Here is a 25,802-nt window from a genome sequence, read left to right on the forward strand (position 1 = left end):
ATACTTTACCTCCCTGGAAGAGGCTCCAAGGCTTCCTCTCCTACAGAGCCCCACATGCTGAATGTGTCCTCAAATTCAACGTCCTATTCCCAGTTATCACTGCATCCGCAAAGATGTGTTGACCCAGTTTGTCTTGCTTTTTGCAAAGCAGTTCCTGAGGGTAGCCTGGGTAGGTTTCTTCAAAGAATTAAGAGGAAAACTGAAGAAACACGTTGAGAACCCATCTTTGAGACAGGCTGGTCTGAGGGATTATCTCAGATGGCTAGGCACTGCTGCCTGGGGTCACAGCTGATGCTCTCTAAGGCTGAATAGAGACCCTATTCCTCTACATTAGAAATTCTGCCCAGAGAACCTCATGTTTTCGTTTGATTTTACTCTCTTTAACTACATAATTTTTTTTTCTGAGCCTTTTTTCTATTATAGTCCTTTATCCAAGAAAAAAATGGTTTTGATAAATTTGGTAATGAGATGGATGAGAGGTAAAAATGTATGACCACGTGGCCTTTTCTAGCATACTTTATAAACAGGACACACGTTTATCCTTCTCCAAAGGTTTTGGTTACGGGCCTGTCTGAGGATTAGAGATCAACCAAACAGATCCATAGCAAAGTTAAGACTTTATAAAACCACCACTAGTTGCTTCAGAGCTGAAGAGTCTACTCAGCACTTAATGCTCAAACCCTGTCTTACAGAAAAGCTACTGTCCTGGATATCTTAGGGATATTTGGACCTACTCTATCTCCCTTAGTACAGCTTGTTACTCTACTAAGGGCATTTGTGGTCATCCATGAACAGCAGCTTCCTTACTGTACTGTAATGTTTCAGGGAGAGGCAAATTAAACCAAAACATTCATCACGTCTCCACGATCTAAATACAGCACATGGTGCTCACTGGCGGGGGTGGGGAGTATTAGCATCCACACTTTTAAGAAAATCTGCACCATTTTCCAAAAATGACCATTAGACAGTGGAACTAACTAATCTTCAAAGGTCTGTCTGTGTAGTTTTTGAAAACATTTATTGCCAATATAGGGCACTGAGACTTGAACAGGGGTCCTCAGAAGGGAAAAAGTAAAACACCTTTTCTACTTAAAAAAAAAAAAAAGTCACAGCATATCTTTCTGCCATAACAGTTAGTCGTTCTTTTTTTTTTTCCTGAGTTTAATACAATACAATTTAAAAACATTTATTCTCTAAAGTGCCCCCCTACATGGTCTCTTGTGTCTTTCCCATCATCTCCTCTATAACGCAGAAGTACAAAAACCAGGGTACTCTCCAGTTAAACACACTTTGTCAAGCTATAACAATAAGTTACATCTCTCATATCAACCAGTATATTTCAATTAATTTTCCATTAAGTTCAGATTTCCTTCCAGAACACCAAGTATATACTCCTGGTATAAGCAATGGGAAGAGATAAACCATCAGAATAAGCTATTAGCCGACTAAGTAATAACCAAGGCCAGGTCCCACCAGCAGGGAGCCAGGGTTCTGGAGGCAGTCCCTCTACCCCTGAATCCTGGCTCCCCCGTTTTGTAGGCCCATGACTTTGGGAAAATTACTTTACCTCCCTAAATCTCAGTTTTCTCTACCAAATGAGTAGTCCCTGTTCATATTAAATGTTAAACAAACATGATCTACTATTAACATTAACTATGAGTCAGTCCAGGAGGGAAGACAGCAATTTTTTAAAGATTTGTGTGATATTCCCACTCTATAGAGGAGTTGGCAGAGTTTTTTGATGAAGCAATCATATTTATTCTCCATTGATCTTACTCAATAGTAGAACAGACAGTAGTCAATTGACAGCAAAAAGGGGAGAAGTTCTTGCAGCTGAACTCTGATATTCAACTGAAATTGGTCTCTCACACACAGATCTTCCCAGTTATTGTTGTTACATATTAATTAACAGTCTTTAGAGAAGACTATTTAAGATTGAAACCACTGCAGACAAAAGATACTGAGTGATAAATACTTGTTCTGTTGGTATCTCTAGCTGGCATCTATCTTTGGCCATCTTCAGTCTATAACCCAGCGTTCAAATTTTACTCCACATGAAGGACCCCTCGACCAGGCCCATGACAATCTGGGTTGAGCGATTGGTGCTCAATTGCTGACTAATTGGTCATAACACAGAGGGATGATGTAATTAGGGATTAGAATGGCTAAACATTCTGGACCACAATGGCCTTATTTTGGACTTTAAAATGCTGGGACTGGATTGACAGACCAGCCTGTGATGCTTGGCTCAGGCAAATGGCTTAATCCCAAACTGACACCAGGTAGTAGTCATGGGCCATTCCTTTCCCCTCTGAAATAAGCCATGTCTTTGTTCTTCATTTTTTTCTCATACCCAGAGCGTAGGCAGAGAAGCTCCATGGATAACTTTAGAGAGGACTATCACATTTTCTGCCCATAAATAATGCAACTATTTTCTACTGTGCTCTATTCTCTACTTGATTCATTTTCCAGGAAAATCTCCACCTAGGCTTACTTAAATAGTTCCCTCAAGTTTCCATCTGTCCTTTATCAGAAAGGCTGTATTTGTAACCCCAAAGTCACATAAATTGTCTTCAAAGCCCAATTCTACTTTTTATAATAGAAACTGGCCAAAGAATGTGAGTCTGAGCCCTGGTCTTCGTATTTCACATGCATTAGGTACCAAATTACAAGGGTTTTTTTCTACTTGCCTTATTGTTTCCTTAAAAGCAACGCCTTACTTCTTCCTGTAGGTTCTTCCCAATGGACAGACCTCTTCTATTTTGACTTGTCGTTTATTTCCCTGCCTCTCTTCTTCTTTTTCTTTTCCCATCCAAGTAGTCTCTCCTTCCCAGCAAATTTCCACCATATAATTACAGCAATGCTTTAGCCTACTTTCCTGTTAGCTTAACAACCCTGTCTATTTTCTAGATGCTACTGTTTGCTTTTCTGACGGGCTAATCCATGTATCCTTTCAAGGCCTAACTTCCCCTACCATGATAGCAGCTGGAGCTCTAATTCACAGGTGCCTTCCAAAGCTTTTCATTAGCAATAGAAATGAGATGGTTTAGAAACCCATTTCTTAATCTGCAGGTGAGTATTGGAACCTTTGTGCAGCAAACATCTTTCAAGTATCCCACATTGTGCCACTGCACAATTATTTTCAGAGCAATAAGTACAATGTTATAGGCACATTTGCAGTGTTAACAGGAGAGTGTTCCCTCAGAGCAAATCAGCTCCCACCCCCCCACCCCCAGTCTCTGGCATTTCCCAGCTCAAGAGAGAAGCACTCAGCTGACATTAGCAAAACTGAAGAATAATGGCGATGCCTTCTTAAATCAGAACAGGGAAGAGAAGAATTCCAAAATTTGAAGGCCTTAGATTGTGTTCTGGTTCAACTGGCCAGACGAGGGCTTAGGGAGCGAGTTTGGCCTTCCCCAGCTGGGCTCTGTGGCGGATAAGCCTCTCCACAAATCCTGGGCTTAATTACTTCTGACACAGTTGTCTCGCCTGGGCCTCCAGCTCCTTTTGTGCTCTGACCAATCTGAATCCAAAAGTAAGTCTTTGCTTACTCACCTTGGGCAAATGCTTAATTTCCTACTAAGTGATCCTAAAACATTTTAATCAGGATCCATTGGTTTTTAGTAGAAGTTCCCCCATCTTTTCTTGCACAGTTTTTGTTAAAAGTCTACTTGAAAGCCTAGCAAATAACTTCCTGAATTACACAGTTATCTTCAAGTATTTATTTTTTGAACAAGTAAGTACCTCCCAACCTTCCCTTCACCCCAAAGAGCAGGCTCTACTCTTTGAATGAAGTTGGGGCTAAGATGTGGCCAGACACAGCACAAGTATTTTATTAATATCCAGAAGCAACATGCAGTGAACCGAACAAGCAAACACATGAAAGCAAGAAAATCAATACCAAAACACCCATGACCTGGCATGCAAACAAACTCAAGAAAAAAATGTCTCTAGCTAGGAATTGGGCAAGAATGCTTTGAAGACACCAAGTAATCTGCTCACCAAAAGTAAAAGACAATGCATTTGTAGGTGACAATACTGGCACCTTCTCACACCACACCACTCTATCCCTCGTCGTTCTAAGCCCTGAAAAAAATCAACTGTGTTGGAGCAACACATCCAAAGACTTTAAAAATCTAGGGATACTTCAACTGATGAGGACAGAAGGCCTTTAAAAAAAAGATAAATTTTATGATAACATTTCCAAGTACAAAATGTAAATCCAAATCCTTTCCAATGGACTTCTCATTTATCAGTGTGCGCAGTTCTCCAGATACAAAGTTCAAGGGAGCAAAAAATTGAAAAGAGCTTCCTAGTAAACTGTAAATACTATCTAAATTCATAAAAATCCATTTTCCCACATTTAGAAACTTCTTCTCCTGGGTCTTATAAATCCAGGAGACAGTTTAACGTAAGATTATCTTCTCTCCAATGTCTCCCCAACCCCAACTTTTTTTTTCTTCCTTTAGTACTGGCATGCAAACCATGCTGTTTTAACTTCTTTCCTGTTCTCCCAGTTCTTCTGGAACATTTTATTTTCGACAGTCAACTCATTTGGAGGAGTGCCACACTGAGGTTCAACTGTTTACAGCGTTAACTGTGTTTCTGCCAGAAGTTCACATCCCGCACTACCTTCTCCAGACTGCCTCGTGGATAAAGAACTTATGCATTAGTTTGGAAGAAGATTAGAAAATGTGGACTCTTCCAAACATCACTCTTCTTCACAAAATCACTCTCACTCATCCAGGAAAAGAGAAATGGAAACCCCTTTTACCCTTCCTATAGCACGGTAGCACTGCTCGTGGTTAAAAGTTGCAATGTTGTTAAAAGTCATTTTAAAGATGATTTCATGTATATTGGGGAAATGGGAAACAATTAGCCATTGGTCTGCAGGAGAGAATGGGACTCCAAGAAGATACACAGAGGACACATTTTGAATGAGCACAGAACACTGGAAAACCACCAGTAATTGTTTTAGACTGGATTTCACCCTCTCAGCCATTCATCAGTATTACAAAATGGCATCTCTGAAAGAAGCCAATTTAAATCTGTACCACGTTGCAAAATAGATCCTCTGAGCCCAATTGTGGGCACTTTTGTAAGTTGCAATAGACCCAGACAAACTTCCAAAGAAGGGCATTTGAAAAGGACTCCCAAGGCCTGGGTGATAGAACCAGAGCAGAGCAGGAAAAATGAAAAGCACAGCTACAAACCCAGGAGCCAAAGCCTGACCGAAGTCACAGGAACAGAATCAAGTCTCTGGATCTATAAATGAAACCATGCTCAGCCCTGGGCTCCCCAACAGGTTAAGTTCAACTAACAAAAATCCATACTCCTGCTCACTAGTGAATGATGACAGAGTTTCTGAGAGAGCCCTGGGCCCTGGAGAAGACGACGGCTGTTTCACAACCCAACCCGCAACGCCAGTGCTGTGGGGTAGTGGAAAGGGCACTGGGCTGGAGTCAGCCGACCTGAGTTCAGGGCCTGGCTTGGTTACAACTGAACTTTCTGACCTAGTGCAAGTCACTTCACGTCTTTGTGCCAGTTTCCTCTTCAGAAAAATCTGCGTGGAGGGAGGAGATTTAAAGTATATGATCTCTCCAAGACCTAAAAAAAAAAACTAGCTTCCACATTTGAAGTTCTGTGTAGTGAATATTAAACACCTAATATTCTTTATTTATAGCATACATATTTGCCAATTTTTGAGAGATTTTTATGCCAATTTGTATTTGAGAAATAATAATTTTGTCATCACCCCAAAACCTCAGTTTACGCTCCTTGCTCCCCAGAATTCTTCCATATTACACTAAATGCCTCTTTTCTTTTCCTCTTTCTTATTTTTTTTTTTAAGCAACCTTCCCCAAACTAAGACTTGTGCTATTAAAAGAGCTTAGAACTTCCCATTTCCTTGCTAGGGCTAAAATTAAACTGTCCATTCCTTAGGGCCCAACATAACATCTGCCAGATGTCTTGGCATATCACACAAGGAGAGGAATTTTCTTCTAGCATTATCTACTCTCCTCTCTTGTTTTCTCATAATCAATTAATAGGTAACCAACACCCAGCTAATGTTTCTCTCCAAGCCATCAACTCCATAAGTATGTGAACTCATAAGATACTTGCTTTCACAAACACACAGACACGTGCCGATTTTTCTCAGTTCACTGGATTTTAGCAATAGACTACAGAAATATTTTCCCCCCACTTCTTTTGAATTTCCTTAGTTTCCATATACCAACTATCCAATCATACATATAATCATGTCAGATCCTTAGCAATCTGAGTCTATTATTTATATATTTCCTAATTAGTGACTGTGGCATCATGAAATAGAAACTCTGTTCCCCAGTCATCAACTTAGAATATTCGATACAGCTTTGTCAATTCACTGTCCCATGATGCAGTGAGCTGTAAGTCTGAAAAAGGAACAAGCCATAAGGAAGATGCATAAGGTTACCTTAACCAAGAAATCTCAACACCAAGGAATAAAATTTCAGACAAACTAGATCCTACTAAACTGCATCACACAGAAAACCAGACTCTTTCCCATGGCAACTTCACTATTCCTTTCTTTCAGGAAAACTGACCACAAGTACTCTAAAGTCCATTAGTAGAGTTGGATTTTTTTTTTCTCGTACTGTCTTCTGGAAGACTCATTAGGAAGAAGAGATATAGTTTGGGTTTTTTTTCCTCTAAAAGTTGTCTCCAAATCCAAAGAGTGAGGGGGGAAAAACAATCCTCAGGGAATGTGGTCAATGAATGAGATTGACATAAATCCAATATGAGAAATATTATGGAATATGAAGATCCAGCAAGAATTTTTTAGGGCAGTACACATTATAGCACACAACTATTTCTCCATAATGATTTCTCTTTGTGATATATTAGAGCCATGGCAAAAATTTGCATAACAAGCCTCATGAACTTGATGTCTCAAAAACAAAAAATGATCTTTCAACTTTGACATCAAATGAAAATGTCCAATTTAACACTCTTTTTATTTTTTTCATGGTGGTTTATCCGAAATAGTTGTCTTAACTAAAATGTGTGTAGAAAAATTCAAGAAAACATATCTTTAAATATTATGGTGCTTCCCGTGTTGATGAAGGGCACCAGAGATGGCTGTGTCTCTTAGGTAACCAGTTAGAACACGTTCTCAAACTCCAAAATGCCTCTTAGATACCTAATTTATTCCCTCCAGGAAAGCCCAACTCTAAGACTGTCTATTAAGAGTTCAAAACATTTGGTTGCAAGATGAAAAATTTGGTGAGTCAAACTGCTGAACTGGCAACCAGTTTGTCAGATATTTTTCTTTTCCCCGCTGAAATAAGTAAATTAACCAGTTGTCCTGCTATCAACAATTAAAAAAGATATCATGAAAGTTTGTTTCAAGATCAATATACAATGTGTTTATGTTTACATAAACCGATATGGTTAATTAGACGCAAGATTATCTGGTAATCACTTCCTCAAATAACTTTTTATACATTGCATTTGAACTTCCAAGTTTGAACAGGTAGCATCTATATATGCATTAGCAAATTTAAATATAACATTGATTTCATTCTACTTAAGAGCAAAACTAACGGTATCAAAAGATAACATTCAAAAACGAATAATGAAAGGTATAATTCCAAGTATGATTTTTTTAAAAAAGTGCTATTGGAGAGGCCTGGGTTTTTAATAAAGCAGCAGAGATCTGGACAGAAGTATTTTTAAATGAGCATACACATCAACTGAAAACCATACATTTTTGTCTGTACAAACAGGGTTTTACTTCATTGACCATGGACAATTATCAGCTAAAGAACTGTGTATTTCCCCTCTCCCTTCACACCCTTCTGAAGAACAATAACCCTCAATTAATGACACAACAGTTTGGTTTGAAAAATGTGATGTTGTCATATACAGCGTTGTGCATTTACTGAGTGACACTGCTACCAGCTACTCAAGAGAATATAATTACATCTGGAATCTAAAACCACTTCAATATGCACAAAATACTGTAGACATACGGAACTTTATACAAAAAAAAATCTGACACATAATGAGAAAGCAAAGCAAGAAAAATGCTGGTATAAGTCGCTCACCAATGTGGTCCTTATTTCTGTTGAAGCTGGTACCTTTCTGTATTTCTCCTTAGTTGAGAGCAAGGTCCAATTAGCCTCCTTAGAATATATTAATTGGTTCTGAATCTCCTCCAAGTTTTCATTCCACCGTGGAGCCCTCCTCACCTATCTTCAATAGTCCACCTAAAATTCTTCCAGCATCTTCCCTCATCCTCAAGATGGCTACCTTACCTAATGGAAAAGCAACATCTTCATGATTGACTTTTATAAATTCCTGAGGCATTTCAGGGTATGGCTCTTTACTTGGGTCAGTTACATACATTCTCTAGAACGAATCTGTGAAGAGCTCCAATCAATGTGTGGACTAGAGTAGGACTGGGTCCTTTTTTTCAAATTATCCTCACAAAAATGTCTTCCTCCAAGATTAATAAATTCCTCCCAATTAAAAAGGTGACGGTACCTGGACATAAGGTTTTCTCAACTGATATAATATTTTAAAAATTTGTTCCCACAGCGACAGTGTTAAAAAGACCTACTGATATTTCTGAAGACTTACAGTAGTTCAGAACACAGAAAAATAATAACTGAAGGAAAGGGGGAAACAAAGGAACTAAAAGAAGGCCTAACGTACAAATGGAACAACCTGAAGAGAAATGTAGAGCCTGGAGAAACTGGTGTTAGTCAGTCAGTCTTAGAGTTCCTCTGAGATCTTGTAGGATTATTATTATTATTATTGTTTGCAGAAATCAAGCCACACCTGACAATAAAGTCTTGCAATGCATCAAAACATGATGATAACCAAGCCCCAGAACTCAAAAACCTCAGCTTAGGGCCACCACCATCTTCACAATGAGGAAATAACATTTCCTAGTGACTTTCAGGAGACCTGGAACAGCTTAAAGTTGCGTGAAGACCTCAGGAGAAATGTTTAAGGTTTTGCCTTGTCTTTCCTGAAAGAGGTCAAAACCCTTCAGGTCCACTCAAAAGGAGGAAAAAAAATTCCAAAAGTTTACTTTAAAATGGAAACAAACGCCTCAATAACTTGTGAAAGCACTCCTTTGGTGGGGGAAAAAATCTGAGGAACCCTTAAAAGCCCTCATTTCCTTGCATAATGAATAGACAGTGAGGAACCACCACAAGGTTTCCCTTTGGAAAGGGAGAAGGAGTAGCAAGCAAGCCTCCTCCAGCCATCACCAACAGAGCTTCAAAATGGAGACATCCATAATTTTATAAACACTTCTCATCTCAGCTTTGTCTCCTGGAAACCCGCTCTCCTCCATTTTCTGGTGGAGTTACAACATGACACGGCTTACCTGACTCAGTTCCCAGCTCTCAACCAAACTAGTCACTTCCTCCAAAAACCTGCAAGCAACCTCCAGAAACAAAACCAAAGCAAACCAAACAGCCAACACAGACACTCAGACACAGCCCCCGGGAGCCCCAGAAGCCCCAACTGGTTGGTCTTTCCCCATCCCAGACGCGTGCTTAAAAATGAAACTTTTTTTTTTTTTTTTTGGTTGGGGAGGAATATAAAAGGAACTCCAGAAAGCCTCCCTCCCTCCCTCTCTGTAGGTTAGAAGCTACAATGAAAAGAAAATGAGGGTTCCTTCAGGAATGGTGAACAGCCTGGAGAATGAACGTGAGAAGGAGCTTTGTGTTTTGGAGTCTGGACTGGAACCAAAGCAGACAGCTTGCAAATGGAGGACAGGGAGATAAAGAAAGGGAAAGAGGGGTTGCTCCAGTGGGGGGCGGCTGCGGCTTCCCCTCGTGCCTGGAAGGGGGGCAGACCCCTGGGAACTGCACCAGGAGTGAGACGCCCCCCCGGGCCCCTGCCTTCCTTTCTCCCTTCCTCAGAGGAGAGCCAAGCGTGTGTAATGGCTTCTCCTCTCCAGAAACCGTTGTCCTCCTCCACCAGACGCTTCTGAACCCCCAGCCTGGAGACAGCTCCTCAGCTGCTCCTGAACCTGCGCCCCCCACCCGGCCGGTGCCCCCCGCTCCTCGCCTCTGTCCTCACCAGCAGCACCAGCACCAGCCGCTGCAGCAGCCACCCCCGACACATCCCGACCCCGCATCCCAACTTCGCGGAGAGAGAGGGAGAGAGGGAGGGAGAGAGAGAGCCAAATACCTGAGGAAGAGGGGGGTGCCAATCCGCACGGCTTTGCCATCGGGCGGGGGACAGGCAGACAGAGGGGGGAAAGGAAGGAGAGGGACAGAGAAAGAAAGAGGTCACCCGCTCAGGTCGGGGCCGCTCGCTCCGAGCGCTCCCTCCGCTGACCCTCGCTCGCTCCCTCTGGCTCTCGGCTTAGGTCTCCTGCCTCCCGCCCTCCGCCCCCCTCTCTGTCCCTACTCCTGTCCCCACACTCGGAGCATCCGTCCTAAGCCTCCAGCTCTCTTCTCACTCATCTTTCATTTTCTCTTCTCTTCATAGAACTACACGAAATTAATTAAGCCACAGCGCGCCGCTCCCCCCAGCAGAAGGAGCAGCCAGCAGGAAAAGCACAGCCACCTCCACTGCCACCGCCACCACCTTCTCCTCCTCTTCCTCCTCCTCCTCTTCCTCCCTCGCTTCTCCTCCTCCTCTTCCTCCTCCCCCTCCTGCTCTCCCTCCTCCCCCTCCTCCTCCTCTTCTCTCTTGCTTCTTCTCCTCTTCCAACAGCCAGTCCATGCAGGGGACTTCCTCTCCTCCCGGTTCCTCCAACCCTCCTTGGCCGAATGAATGAGCGCGTTTGTGCCTCCACCGCCCCGCGCTCTACTCCCCGGAGCACTCGGACCACCCCGAGGTGGCTGTTAATTGCAGTAACTTACAGAAGAAGCGTCCCGGCGCCGGGAGGTGCTTCGGGTTCTCCAGCCCCACCGCCTCCTTATCCTCTTTCTCTTTCTCCTCTTCCTGCTCGGGTTATTGTTGTGGAAGTTGTTTGGGAGTCTCATGTGCTTCTGCCGGGTCTCAGCAATGGAGGATCGCCATCTTCCCTGCCTTCCTCAGCTCCTCAGACTCGCTGCAGCTGCAGATGACCTGAGATATCCGTCTCTCTCCCTCTCCCTCCCTCCCTCTCCCTCTCACTCTCTCTCCTCTTCTCTCTCCTCTCCTCCCTCTCCCTCGCGCTCTCTCGCTCTCTCTCTCTCTCTCTCTCCCTCCCTCTGTGTCTCTCTCTGAATAATGAGCAACCAGAGGGAGAGAGAAAGCAAGACAGAAAGAGAGAAGGAAGACAATCTTCTCCTGCCACACAAAACGCCGGAGCACCAGGGGGTGCGCGAAGCCTTTCTAATAACAACAACAACGTGCAGGAGAGAGGAAGGAAAAAAAAAGAAAGAAAGAAAGAAAGAAAGGAGGAAAGGGCTAGAGGAAAAAAAGGGAAGAATTATCCAAGAGCTGGAGAACAGCAGAAGGAGAAGCTGGAGGAGATGCTGAGGCTGCGGCTGCTGTCCCCCCTCCCCCCCGCCGAACCCCACAAGGAGGCAAGGTGGTTGCAAAGTTAAGGCTGGGACATTGTCTTTGTCACTCAGAGCAACACAGAGCCAGGCCAGTGAGATGCAAGAGGAGGAGGTGGCGGCGGCGGAGGAGGAGGAGGAGGTGGTGGTGGAGGAGGAGGAGGAGGAAGAGGAGGAGAAGGAGGCAAAGGAGGAGGAGAAGGGGAAGAGGGAGATGAGATGAATAAAGACTTGCGGAGAAGGCGGTGCGAGGAGCGCGGCCGCCGGGCCGAGGCGTGCGCGCTCGCGTCCCGGTGGCGCCCGGCAGCCCTGGCCGGCAGAGGAAGCCCCCCGTGAGGACCCTGCCCGGCAGCTCATAGCGCTCCCACCGTCAGCCCTGCCCGAGGCGCCGAGCCCGGGCCCCAGAGAGTCCCTCACATGCATCCATCTAGAGGCCAATCTTTGCAAAGAACATACATGGGGAACTGGAGGTTGCAAGTCTAAACCCAGATCAACCACGTGGGGCTTTTTAATCCCTTTCCAGCTTGCGGTGTGAGTATCTCCAGTGAAAAGCTCAAATTGTCCATTACTGGCACGTATTTTGAAGTCTTCTCCCCCTGAAATAAAGGCTCATTGTGCGTTTTATTTCTTTTCTGATATGGAACGGGGGGATGGGGGAGGGAGAGAACCCATCATTCCGAGCCTCGGAACCACCACTTTCTTTTCCTAACTTGTGAAATGTTTTGACGGCGCACCAAAAGAAAAAAAAAAAAAAAAAAGCCTACTTAAATAACTTTACACCCTCCAGCCCCGCGTTGTTTGCACTTTCCGGCTGATCATCTGAAGGCTCGGAAAGTAACAATCAGCGCTCCTAATGATAAGGTGTCGTGGTTTTGAAGACAAGAGAGCCAAGATGAAGCTTTCACACCTTGAATTTTTATTTAGTGTAATTTTCCCCAAATCGTTCTGAACTATCTCTTTTGCAAAGAAGTAGGCTCCCCCCTCCACCAGGTCGAAAGTCTCCTAAGGCTTTAATTTGATAGGGGCGGGGGGTGGTGTCTAAAGTATCAAAAAAATCAATGCAGCGAGTCAGGAGCAATTGAAGTTCAAGGGCATGGGCTGGTTGTACCATTTCTATTTCTCGAATCCTTGAGTTGGACATCAACAGCCTTGGGAGACAGAAACGCGCAGCGCGCGGGGCAGAGACCTTAATTAAAGTTTCTTTTGTCCGCCACTGAATTGGGGGATGTTGCTGGATTCCTTTGCATTGAGGAGCGCGCATCCGGTGAAGGCGCGGTGTTGAGGATCTCGGGCAAGATTGTCCTCTTTAATACTCGACCCTTCCCCTTCCTCCCCCCAAACAGTCCGGGAAGATCGACCCACAAAATCCATACAATAAAGGGGGAGGAGGGGAGACGCGCGCGGAGTTGGTTCCCATCCGCTAGCGGGTTTCATAAACAGATCTAAATCCTCATTTTCCAAGATTTTCCTGACCGTATATTCCTAGGCAGCAATCTCTCACCCTCAGGCACGATTTCACCCCCCCCTTCCAGTCAACACTTCCTGCCCTTTTCTCCTCCCACTCACATTGAAAAGCTCGGGAGCCCTAAAAGGGTGTTGATGGCGGGGGTGATAAATAAATAAATAAATGACACTCTACGCGTGCGGCGGCAAAGAAAGGAGGGGTAGGGAGAGGAAAGGCGAGGAGAGGGATGAGAAAAAGTAGGGAGCGGAGAACGAGGAAGAGAAAAGACAGAGGCGAAAGGGAAACAGGAGTCAAACAGAAAGAAGAAAGGAGAGAGGAGGACGGTGAGGCTGCTCCGGACCGAAATGAACCCGGCTTTGTGCGGAATTGGGAAGACTCCCCCTTCCAGGGGCCCGGAGGGATCTGGGGAAGTCCTTGTGCCCCGAGCTCCTCCCTGCGGGGACCCCGGGGGTGTCTGCGCTCTGGCCGCCGCTCCCCCATAAATTCCTCGTGGCAACCGGAGGAAGCGCGCCAGGTCTCCGCTGTCCCTTCAGTGTCCCGGCTGATAATTTACCTCTTTGTCTTTTAATAAAAAGCTGACTTTTTCTGTCAAGCAGTGCGCCGGGAAAATAACAATCGTATTTCAGGTTGAAAGCTCCCATTACTGCTGGGTTTTGGAGGCTGCGATAAAAATCTTCATCGACGTGAAGGTACCTTCTGGGTTGGCGTGGGTCGGAAGTGCTAAGATGGGGGCCGGCCTTCGCCCGGGGGCAAGGGCGTAGGGAACCGGGCGGTGGGGAGGGAGGAAGGAGCGACGAGGTCAGCGGAAACCGGGGGCTTCCGAGGCTCCGGGGGCACCAAAGGGCTTCCCGCAGTCGGGGAATGCGCCCCGGGGAGGAGCCTTTGGCGAGAACGTGAGCGCGCCCCAACACGCCTCAGACCTCATAAACCCACTTGGCAAAGACCGGGGAAGCGGCTGGCGGAACGACTGCGGTGAACTCAAGAAATTAACCTGCGCTACAATTAAACGGGCTGCTGCCCTTTCAGACTCACCTCGAGCGACCGAGATAGACAGGGCTCCTGAACCGGCCGCGGGGGGACCTGGCTCCACCCTCCCGTCCCAGGAGAAGAGGACAAAAAGGGGAGATGGACTTGGAGGTGGCCCCGCCCTTCAAACGCTCCAATCCTTGGAAACCAAACCTCCTCTCCAAGCCTCCACGTCTAGAAGGGACAAAGGCAGCAAGGAGATCCAGACTGATGGGGAGATGGTGGCTTTCGGGCTTCCGATGGGGGCGCGTTGGGGCAAAGGTACAATGGCTAAATTTCCATCCGAAATACGGCTCCACGGGATGGTCTTTAGAAGACACTCTCAGTCTTCTGGTTTAGAAGCAAACTGACTTCCTGAAGCTGTGAGCTGTTGCCAAACTCCCGCGTAGACCTGTTTTTTGAACGTGGGAAGGCTAAAATTTCAATTAATGATGCCATACACATAATCTTTTCGACTTTTTAGAAGTCACAAGTGCCTTAACTTTGCAACTAAGATAGTTGGAAGAGATTAAACATAAGAGGAGTGGGCTTTTTGATTTTTGTTTGTTTGCTTTCATTTGAGACAGTTTTTTAAATGATAGAAAAGCAACTGGATAAATAAAAGCCGGGTCAGTCAAGGAAAGCGCTGTGGCTGAAGGTTTTAGAAAACCTTAATAAACTTGGCACTTAAGTAACTGTAATTATGCTTTGCCATTAGCGAACCATTAAGATAAACAGGAGAAAGTTCACACCTCCTGCTATTTCATTCCCTAAGACTATCCGCAAAGATAATAGAAGCCTAGTTGGTGGGTTATCTTCTCCATCAGGAGGGTTAATGTTTAAATTTTTTAATTAAAATGGAAAAGCTTAGGTTTTATACACAGCCAACAATGTGAGGGAAGTCTCATGGGGGCATACTGACTCCTTGAAATTTACCTTTTGTTACTTTACCCTATGTCATTATCCCCTGGAGTCATGAGATTTCAAGAATTTATTAATATTCCAGGGAATATGAATATGTTGGAAGTCTGAACTTTCTTCTCCCTTATCATGGGGGACTAGCATACAGACTCCTCATAAAGAGAAATTATGGTTCATCAAAAGAGTGACTTTATGAGCATTAATAGAAATAAATCTTGCACTTTAAGTTCAAGAAACGGTGAAGTCCTATAATCAGAGTGACCCATGCAAATATGATATTACTTGCCCAACTCTAGCAGGATAGAGATCGTCTATAAATCATTTTAGTTTTTAAAGCCTTAAAAAAGGAAGGCACCCAAATTTCTCAAAGGAAAGTGTTTATGGGGGGAAAGGGGACTTCTAGCAAACCTACAGGAAGGAATAAAAAAAAAATTGAAGAGTTAGTCCACAGGCTATATAAAAAAGATAGAATTTCAACTGAAATAAGAGTATATAGATGTTCTAATGTCATTGTTTCAATATTTACATTCTATCATATAAAAAAGGAAAAGTTTTCCTGCTTCCCGAATATTGTACCAAAAAAAAAAAAATCCAGTTGGTAGTCCCACTTTCTAAATTCCAGCTGGAAAACTGTTCAAGCTGATGATTTTAGCAAAACAAAGAGTAGGTGACTAGAGAGTACGACTTTTTCAGAAGTCTTAATTATTCCATCCTTAAACATTTAATCATATTGTTACACACCTCTTAACTTGGTGGTATTTCCATGCCTATGTAAAACTCTTTTTCTATTCAATTCAGTGTAGTCTTTTTACTGAGTTTGTGGTTTTCAGTGGGTTATTTATTTTGAATTCTTGAGATCTTTACTCTTGTTGGAAATTAGTCTACAAAAGTTTTTCTGAAAACTTCAAATTGGGTAATTATGGATCCTCCAAATATCAAGAAAGTGAAGTCACTAGCACACCTTCTTTCTGATCTCTTACAGAAAAATCCGTATATTTTCACAAACCCATATTTAAACGTATGTAACCAGTGGACTGGTGTCCATGCTTAGCAAAAAGTGAAAAATAGAAGGCAAACCAAAAGATGGATGATTCATGATTCTGAACAGTTCTCAAAGGAGGAGATATTGCAATAACTTATATTAAATTTACTTTGTATGAATCTTTGTATATATACCTTTGGATATCGAAGATGTTTCAGTAGTGATACTCTAAAATTCAAAAGAAACTCTTTCTCTCATAGGTAGAAGTTAAATTTACAGTTCTATCAAACTAGTTATTGGAATATAAAACATGTAATTATCATTTAACCATTGAATATTTGTTTAGCATCTACAGTATACCATACTCAGAGCTGAATACCAGGGATACAAAGATGAATAAAAGAAGATGAGTCAAATGTGGGATGCACAAGCTACTTCATGAACCACTGGCTTCAAAATCGCATTACTTGGTTGTAGAACTTCAGATTTTTTGACTTACTCAAAAGCAATCGTGGAATTTGGCCAATGAGGAGACTATAATTAATTTGAACATTTCTATTCCTACAATGGAGCTATTAAGGAGTAATATTTTGTTAAAACAAAATTTTCATTTTAACATTTTAAACCCAATGTCTTGCCTTAACTCATAATTTCACATAAAATTCTTACTCAGAGATCTTTTTTAAAAGGAAAGAGAACAAGCTTTGATCAACTATGGTCAGATTAACCAAAATTCTGAAGACTCAAGTGAAAGATCGCCCATTTGCTGAGGCATCCGTTCCAGCAGAAAGACCAGTATTTCCAGATTCTTACTACTTATACTCAAATTGAGACCCAAAGAAAGGAAGGGACTTGTTCAGGAACACAGAGCTAGTAAGGGCAGTCAGATCTGGAATCTACACTTCCATGGCAGTTTCCCCAAAGTTATCATTCTCATACTACCTTCAAGATATCTTTTCATGTATTTCCACACTACTTGTACTGTTATTTACATAGTATGTATTTTTTTAATCAACTTTTAAAAAAGTTTAGCTTCATCATAAGCAATAATATTCATGAATCACAGGTCTGATGGGCTATTTATATATATATTTTTCAATGTGCATCAAGAGAAATATATCATTGGAAGAAAAATTTTTGGATAAAAACACAGTCTGTTAGTATACATGCCAAACTGTTAGTGGTAAGGAGTAAGAGAGGTGGAGAGGAAAGTATCAGAATTTTGTGTGTGTGTGAATACAAAAATAAATCAGTCTTATAATTTAAAAAATTAAGAGAAAAATTATGTGATCTAGTGGCTAGTATACCTCCAGATTAAGCCATCTCATTACATATTCTTAGTGGGAATTAAAAATTAGCACAAGGCTTTTGGCTCAATTTAACAGTATATATTTAAAGTTGTAAAGTGCTCACACTTTTGACCCCTTAATTCCTCCTCTTAGACTCTACCCTAAGGAAATAGTAAGAAATATAGAAAGAACGTATGCAAGAAAGGATAGAGATAAAGTAAATAATTGAAAATTAGTGATTAAGAGAAAAGGAATAGTTAGGTAAATAAAAAGACATTCCCATTATGGCATATTAGGCAGCTTAAAATTGCTTATGAGAATTTTGTAATTAAATAGAAAAATGGCCTAATATTATGTAAAAAGCCTAGATACAAAATTATGATCACCAATTATTTTTTTCATAATACATACTCAAAAAATCACCTTGAGCGGTGATACACCAACATGTCAATAGTGAGTTGGCTTCTAATTATAAAAAATTTAGAACTTACATATAAACTATATAAGTTAAATAGTTATATAATGATAAATAAGCCCTGTGTGTGTATGTGTGTGTGTGTGTGTGTGTGTGTGTGTGTGTGTGTACACGCCCATGCACGCTTTGGAGTCAACTGCTGTGTTTGGACTGAATTGTCAATTATCTTTTTAAGTATTTAAAAACATTTTAAAATTAAATGATAAAACTTACTTTTACATGTATGGTAATTATAAATGTGTTTCAAAGAACACATTAATACTGCTAATGAAATAGTGGTACAATAACTTTTTCACATAGATATTTTAATTTGCTTTTCACAGGGAATATAGGCAGAAGGTTTGAGTGGGCATTTTGAGTATATTTTATATGGAAAAGGAAATTTAAGACCAAAGAAATTGAATGATTTCATCTAAGGTCTTCCAATGCTAATGGTCTAGGGACTAAAATCCAGGTCTCCTAATTCCTACTCTTACATTTTGAAATCTATAATTCCACTTACAATTTCAAAAACATTACCAAATATCAGCAAAAGAAAATTACTAATGGCCAAAATAAAGGAAGTTCAACATCATCAATATTACAAATGAAAGCTACAGTACTCTTTTACACATAAAAATTAGCAGAAACATATAGTCGGTCCTCCCCATCCACGGGTTTTGCATCTGCGAGTTCAACCAAATGCAGATGGAAAATATTCAGAAAAAACTAAAAATAACAATACAACAATAAAAATAATACAGATAAAAAACAATACAGTATAACAATTTCCATAGCATTTATGTTGTATTAGGTATTATAAGTAATCTAGAGACAATTTAAAGTATAGGGGAGGATGTGTGTAGGTTATATGCAAATACTATGCCATTTTATATAAGGTACTTGAGCATCCACAGGGGCCCTGGAACCGATCCCTCGTGGGTACCAAAGGATGACTATATATGGAATATGTGTGTATAGATATACATAAGTATATATTTCTTAGTTGTTAAGAGTATGTATAATTTCCAGTTGTTGAGGATATGGAAAAATAGACCCTATACTTCTCTACTGGTAAGACTATGAAAAATTTCAATCTTGCTGGACATGTTAAAAGTCTTTTACATGTCCAGAAAAAATTTAGCTTTTAGAAACTGATAAAGAAATATTCGTGACATCATCAAAATTTTGTGTATCTGGAGATTCACTGTGGCATCAATACCTAACAGCAAGTGATTGGTTAAAGAAATTATGGTCATTTATGTAACAGAAAGTTATGTATCTATCAAATTCTATAGGAAATATTAAATGATATTGAAATATTTACATCCTTTTTTGAAAAGGGAAAAACAGATTTCAAAACAATGTGTATAGTATTATCCCATATTTATAAATGTGTAGGTGTATATCTAGGCATTAAAAATCATTAGAAAAGTATAATCAAAGCATTAATAGTTTTTTCCAAGTGATGTCATTTTTTCTATGTAATGTAACTATGTATGTATTATATATTTTTTTCACTCTGGCTTTTCAGGTTTTTAAACTTTTCTACAATGAGTATATCGCTTTTGCAATTAGAAAGAAAAAGTTTAGAACTTGCAAATAAATTTTCCCAGCACAAAATTTCTCTCATGTCATAAAGACTGACCAAATCAAATGTTTTCCTAATTTATAAAAGAAATTTTAACTGTGAGGTTTTATTAATCATTATTTAAAAAAAACCACACAACTTGAAATCCTTGCACATATCCATTTGATTTCCCAAACAGCTTTGACTCAGAGGTCAGGGCATCCAGTACCAGTATGCTAGCACCAAGTTGACTTGACTTTGCAACCACAAACTACCAGCCCATGATTGATCCCGTGTAGATTTCATGTTAGTTGCCCTTTCACCATTACATGGAATCTACCCTTACTGTCTCTTGTGTACTAGGTTGTGGTTTGATTTCTCAGCAAGTTGCTAAGAACAGTGTTTCCCAAAACTTACTCATTGGTTCTGTTTTTTTTAAGTATCTGGAATGCAGAACAAGTTTATTTTTTAGTATCTTTCTGATGTTTATCTTGAAAATTTGCTCATTCCAAATAACAGGTTTTAAATGAACACTTATTAACTTAATGTTTAGAATAAAGACAAAACCAAATCTAGCAATGCATATCTACTCACTAGTTTCCAGCTCCTGCTTTTACTAGTGATGACCTTGGACAAGTGCCTTAATGTCTCCATGCATTGGTTTCTGCATCTGTAAAAAAGGAATACATTAAATACTTGTAGGATGGCCATGAGGATTAAATAAAATGCATATAAAGTACATGGAGTCTGTAACTGTAAGCTGATACGATCTATGTCCTAAAACCTTTACTGTGAGGCAGCATAGATGAAGCAAGAGCTCTAAATTTGGAATCAAGAGAGAGGTACCTAGTCCAGAAAATCAAACCCAGAATACGTACCCATGTTAAAAAAAAATCCATTACTACTTAAACAAATAAAAAGATCAACCATAATTTAAAAATTTAAAAACCTAAGCATGATTAATTACATCTAACTTCTTCTATTACTATTTATTTGCTGCTTATTAGTTCACTTTGTCTTTTGTTTGAACTCAGCTACTAGACGTGTAGCAGTAGGGCCAATTTTTTTTTAAAGTGAAAGAGAAAAAATTAAAATCACGAAAATTTTGTTTGTTGATATCTCAAATCCAATAAACTGTTTAATATGCTTAGAAAAATCCATATTATGCAGGAATTGTTATAATAAATATAAACAAATAAACTACAGCAGAGAGGAAAGATTTTATTTCACTGTATTTTTCTGTGAATTGTATAGACCAACTGTTCATTGGTCTAGCTTCTGGTCAGTAGTGTTCTGCTGGAGCACAGTTTGAAAACCACCAATCTATTCCAGATGAGAAAATAGTGTCAAGGAAAAGTGATTTGCTCACAGTAACATACCAAGTTATTGAAGCTGAGATCCAGACTTACTCAATCCCTTTTCATGGCTATTTCCATGTCCAATTTGCCTATCCTAGCAAAAGACATGTCCTCGAGCTGGTATTGAGCCAAAAGCTTAGTTATCTTCTCTCCTCCTTTTCTCATTCCTTCTCTTGCTTTCTCCCTCATTCCCTCTCTGTCCTTTCCCTCCCTCCCTTCTTTCCTTCCTTCCTTCCTTCCTGAGGTGTCCCAGAAATCAGCTCCTGTACTTTATTTACATGACCAATAATAATTAACTGGTAAGTCAACCAATAAATAATTTTTATGTTTTCTCTAAATTATCTTGATGACTTTTAGGTCATTTCATCTTTTTTCTAACTCCAGAGGCTTAGTGGACCAGCAAGTTGTGTTCTCTATATATCAATAACTTCTGCTTTTGAATAATGTTTAGAGTTATCCTCCATCCTTTTTTTCATCTTTCAATCTAAAGTGATTTTATAAGCTTAGCATCAGAAAAAAAAAAGGGGACACATATGCTTTTTCACCTGGAAAATTATAATTCTGCTTTTATTTCACATAGAGGTATAAATGGAGAAACAGTACTATTCTACATATCAGGGATCATATGAAAGAAAAATTGATTCTTCTGGTCCTTTTACATTTACTCTGTATCCTGGAGCGCTCACAAAGGAATTACTTCCATTATTGAAAAAAAGGAAAGCCAGTGTTCTCATTTGACTTACGATGGAGCACAGAATTTGAAATTAGTTGGGGCTTTTTTAATGTCATGGACATGAGATTATAGCGTCAAGTTAGTAATCAAATTAACTCCGTGGATACTAGAATTGAATGATCAAGCATTTGACAGGGAAAAAGAACAGCAGTAGGGATCTTTATTACAGTTTCCCTTGACTATAACCTGTAGCTAGACTCTGTCCCATTCACTTAGGAGATGGAAAAATCCAAGATATCCTCAGCTGTCACCTGAACGACTGAGGAACATCAAGCACAGGGATATGGTGCTTGTAAGAGACAATGCACAGATTCTGTCCGGAGGCTGGGAAAAGCCCTAAACACACTGGATCTGTAATAGGAATCTCTAACATCTGTAAGTGGTCCTCACAAAGCGTTTCCACATATATTTTTCCAATTGTTCTTTACAGCATCTTGTGACGTGAAGATTATTTCCCCTGTTTTATATGTGGAGAAGCCAAGGCTCAGATTAATTCAGTGACTTGTTCAAGATCATTCAACTAGTACTGGGATCTGAACTCAGAACTTCTGATTCCAGATAGCACTGTCTTTCCTCATGATCAAATATAAAACGCCCAATATAGTATAGTAATATTTTTGCATATATGTATGTGTATATATATATTTCTGATTATAAAAATAATATAGTAGAAAATTGAGCAAATACAAAAGTATCAAAAAAAGAAAAAATCATATCTCGTCTCAAAACAGAGAACTATTATTAACTCTTTTCTCTGTATCTCCCCCTTTGTGATTTGAAACTTTACATCTTTTGCTTATTTTAATTGGTATGATGCATGATGTCACTTTATAGATTAAGCATTTTAACCCCTTATAATATGTAATAAAATATTTTTCTTAGTTTTTTTATTTGCTTTTAACTTAGTGTTTTTTAATATATGAAGTAAATTTTTCTGTGTTTAAGTTTACCAATCCTTTTTTATGCGTTTTACCAAGGATGTAATATTAGAAAAAGCTCTAAAAGCCCTAACAGAACAACTATTTGTCAACTTGGCTTTTTAAATTAATTCCAAGATTTTTATTTTCCTATTTAACTCTACAATCTATGCAGAATTTCTTTCAATATGAGATAGGAGGTAGGGATAAAAAAATAATTTTCAAATCATTAATCGCCCCAGCATCATTTTAAAACTCCTTCTTTTACTCACTTAATTGAAATGCCACTTTCTTATGAACTAAAATTTTACATATTGAAAGATAAGTTTTTAGATTAGCCATTTGTTTCCATGTATCTGTTTTGTCTATTTTAGCAAGCATGCATCAGTTTTATTCTTGGTTCTTATTGATTTATTTATCAGATTTATCCCTTTAAATTTCAAAATACCACAATATCTACACAAATCACATATACACGAGTGGGTTACAAGTGCATTTAAACTTTACGTTTAAAACTTTACATCAGCTTTTTTCTTAAGATACAGTTGACCCTTGAACAATGCAGGAGTTAGGAGTGCTGACCCCCTACCTCCTGCAGTCAAAAATTTGTGTACAACTTTTGACTCCCCCAAAACTTAAGTACTAATAGCCTACTGTTGACCAAAAGCCTCACCGATATCATAAACAGCCAACTAACATGTATTTTGTGTGTGTATTATATACTGCATATTTATAATAAAGTAAGCTAGAAAAAATATATTTACTATTGATTAAGTAGAAGTGGATCATCATAAAGGTCTTCATGCTGAGTAGGCTGAGGAGGAGGAGGAAGAGGAGGGGGTTGGTCTTACTGTTTCAGGGCTGGCAGAGGTGGGAAAAAAGCTACGTATAAATGGACCTGTGCTGTTCAAACCCATGTTGGTCAAAGGTCAACTGTACTTAGATGCAGGATTCTGAGTCTAATATCTTACGACACTAATCACTCTTAGACTAAGTTTCATCTCACTAAGAAAGCAGTTAAGGTAATAGAGCAATAACTTCAATATTCATGAAGGAAAAAAAAATTCATGAAAAAAAAGAGGAAAAATAAAATTCAATTAGCATAGTAAAAGAAAAGAAAAAATATAAAAACAAACAAGAAGATGTAATAATAGAAAACAGAGACACAATGACAAAAATAAGAATACTATGTTAGAAATAAAACTGGTTACTATGTTTATGTTCATTTTCAGAATAAATGTTAATAGATAAAAATCTCATATTAAGATATAGAAACTCATACTGTTAAACCAACTAGATTTCCACAAACTTTAATCAAATTTATTAAACGGGTTGTTCAATTCTATATATCCTTTTTTTCTTTCTCTTTTTTTCCTAAGAGTTAGAGAATCTGTCAATTTTTGAAGGAAGTGTGTTAAACAAGAAAGTCTAAAAAATGAAAAATGCAAACAGCTGTTTAAATAGGTCATAAATAAAATTAAATGAACAAAACATTTTGAAATTAAAGAAACTAACCAGAAATGAGGCAAATACTATAAAAAAAAAAAGCAAGAGAAAACATAGTAAAATCAGACAAAATAAAATTCAAGGTTAAAAACACTAAAATGAAAAAGGGAAAAAAATTTTATTTGATAATACGAATAATTCATTTTTATATTCAATATAACTTCTAAATATGTGAAGTATAATCTGTTATCTGTACAAGGAGGAATTGATAAAACTGCAATGATAATTATGGATTTTTGACATGCCTTACCAAAAAATAACAAATTAAGTGACATTTAAACACAAAAATATAGAGGACTTGAATGGCACATTTATTAAACATGATTAAATAAATATATATATAGAACTGTGTGTCTTTTTCAGTACCTATGAAACATTTTTTAAAAATTGGCCAAAGCACAGGAAAACAAATTTCACATGTTCTCACTCATATATGGGAGCTAAATACTAAAACAGTTGATCTCATGGAGGCAGAGAGTAGAACGATGGTTTCCAGAGGCTGGAAAGGGTAGCAAGGAGGAGGGAATATACTGGGGATGGTTAATGGGTGCAGAAATGTAGTTACATAGATAGAATGAATGATATATAATAGCACAAAAAAGTGACTAATAATCAACAATAAGTTAGGGTTTACTTTAGAATAACTAAGAGTAGAATTGGAATGTTCCTAAAACAAAGAAATAATAAATACTTGAGGTGATGGATACCCCAATTACCCTGATTTGATTAATACACATTGTATGCCTGTATCAAACATCACCTCTCCCCTATAAATATATACAACTATTATGTACCCATAATTAAAAATAAAAAATAAAAAAAAATTTCAAGTTATTCAATCACATATTAAAAAAACTGAGTTCAATAAAGTAGAACACAAATGTAGTACAATAAAACTATAAACTTCAAAAAAGGACAGAAACACACAAACATAAAATAGCTACTAAAAAACTTGAAATACCTTGTCTGGTAACCCTTATTTATAAAGAATACCAAGCTAACATTACAGCCTATTTAAATAAAAACAACAGTTAGAATATTACATATCAAAACCTATGTGATGTGACCCAGTTGTCATCAAATAAAAATTAATGTGTTTAAATTTATTAGTTAGAAAACAGAGAATATTAAAAACACATAATTACTTTCAATTAAAGGAGCTAAAAAATTAAATAAAATTTTAAGTAGAAAGTATTGAGCATTGTAAGCAGAATTCTATAAAATTAAACAAGTAAACTTTATCATTTAAACTATCAACAGAAAAATCAAGTGAGTTTGGTGAAGAAAAAAGGAAAATACAAATATATAACATTAAAATAAGGAAAGAGACATAACTACAGACACAGAGGAGATTAAAAAATTATTAGAATATTATATCAATAAATTTGAAAATCTTAAGCAAAAGGAATAATTTTCTAAAAATCTTGTAATAATGAAAATTGTCTCAAGAGGAGGAAGAAAAAAATGAATCAATTATCATAGGATAAATGAAAACATCCCTCAACCTCCACACTAGAAGTGCTAGGTAAATTACAGGCACTGATAATTACCATTTATAAAATATATGTATGTATTTATCTTTAAACTCTTTTTATTATAAAAGTAATGTGTTCATGGGAAAATCTAAAGAGTACAGTAAGTTTTACATAAGAATAAAGGTCCTATTCTATTTAAAGATTTTATATTCTCATTCTTTCCATCTAGTGTTATTCTACCATCCCACAGTCTAACAAAGCAAATCAAATACATAAACTTTATTACAATATAACTTGTAAATATAGACACAAAATTTATGTATAACGTATTTTATCCAAAATTCCAACAATGTATAAAAGAAATGATTCTTCAAGGTTATTCCAAAATAGCAATGATGCTCAAAACCAGAAAATCTAATGATGTAACTCATTACAAAACACAGTAGAATTACCATGCGATCATCTTGATACATGCCAGATAAATAGTTGATATAATTTAATACCCAAATTTCTGATACCAAACAAAGCCCAAATAAAATAAAACTGAATTTTTAATAATCTAGGACTACTAGAAAGATACTTCTTGTATTATCAGGGTATCTACCAGAAAATTATATTTATAGTCAAAA

General features: G+C 38.8%; 1 protein-coding gene and 1 pseudogene across 3 annotated transcripts in view; one reads left to right on the forward strand and one right to left on the reverse strand.

The window, feature by feature from the left end:
* ZNF462 (zinc finger protein 462) overlaps window positions 1-11,101 on the reverse strand; it is a 134,698-nt gene extending 123,597 nt beyond the window's left edge. For 2 of the 3 annotated variants that reach the window (XM_045562319.1, XM_045562316.1), the window contains exon 1: window positions 10,875-11,101. The gene's annotated coding sequence lies outside the window, so the exon portion shown is untranslated. Of the gene's footprint in view, window positions 1-8,090; window positions 8,337-10,874 lie in introns of those variants that run through there. The other variant, XM_045562318.1, reaches the window with a different exon arrangement.
* Window positions 11,102-11,717: 616 nt separating this feature from the next.
* On the forward strand, window positions 11,718-14,263 carry LOC123645662 (annotated as a pseudogene).
* Window positions 14,264-25,802: the final 11,539 nt, after the last annotated feature.

The sequence above is a fragment of the Lemur catta genome, chromosome 10, assembly GCF_020740605.2.
Source record: "Lemur catta isolate mLemCat1 chromosome 10, mLemCat1.pri, whole genome shotgun sequence".
Classification (NCBI taxonomy): Eukaryota; Metazoa; Chordata; class Mammalia; order Primates; family Lemuridae; genus Lemur; species Lemur catta.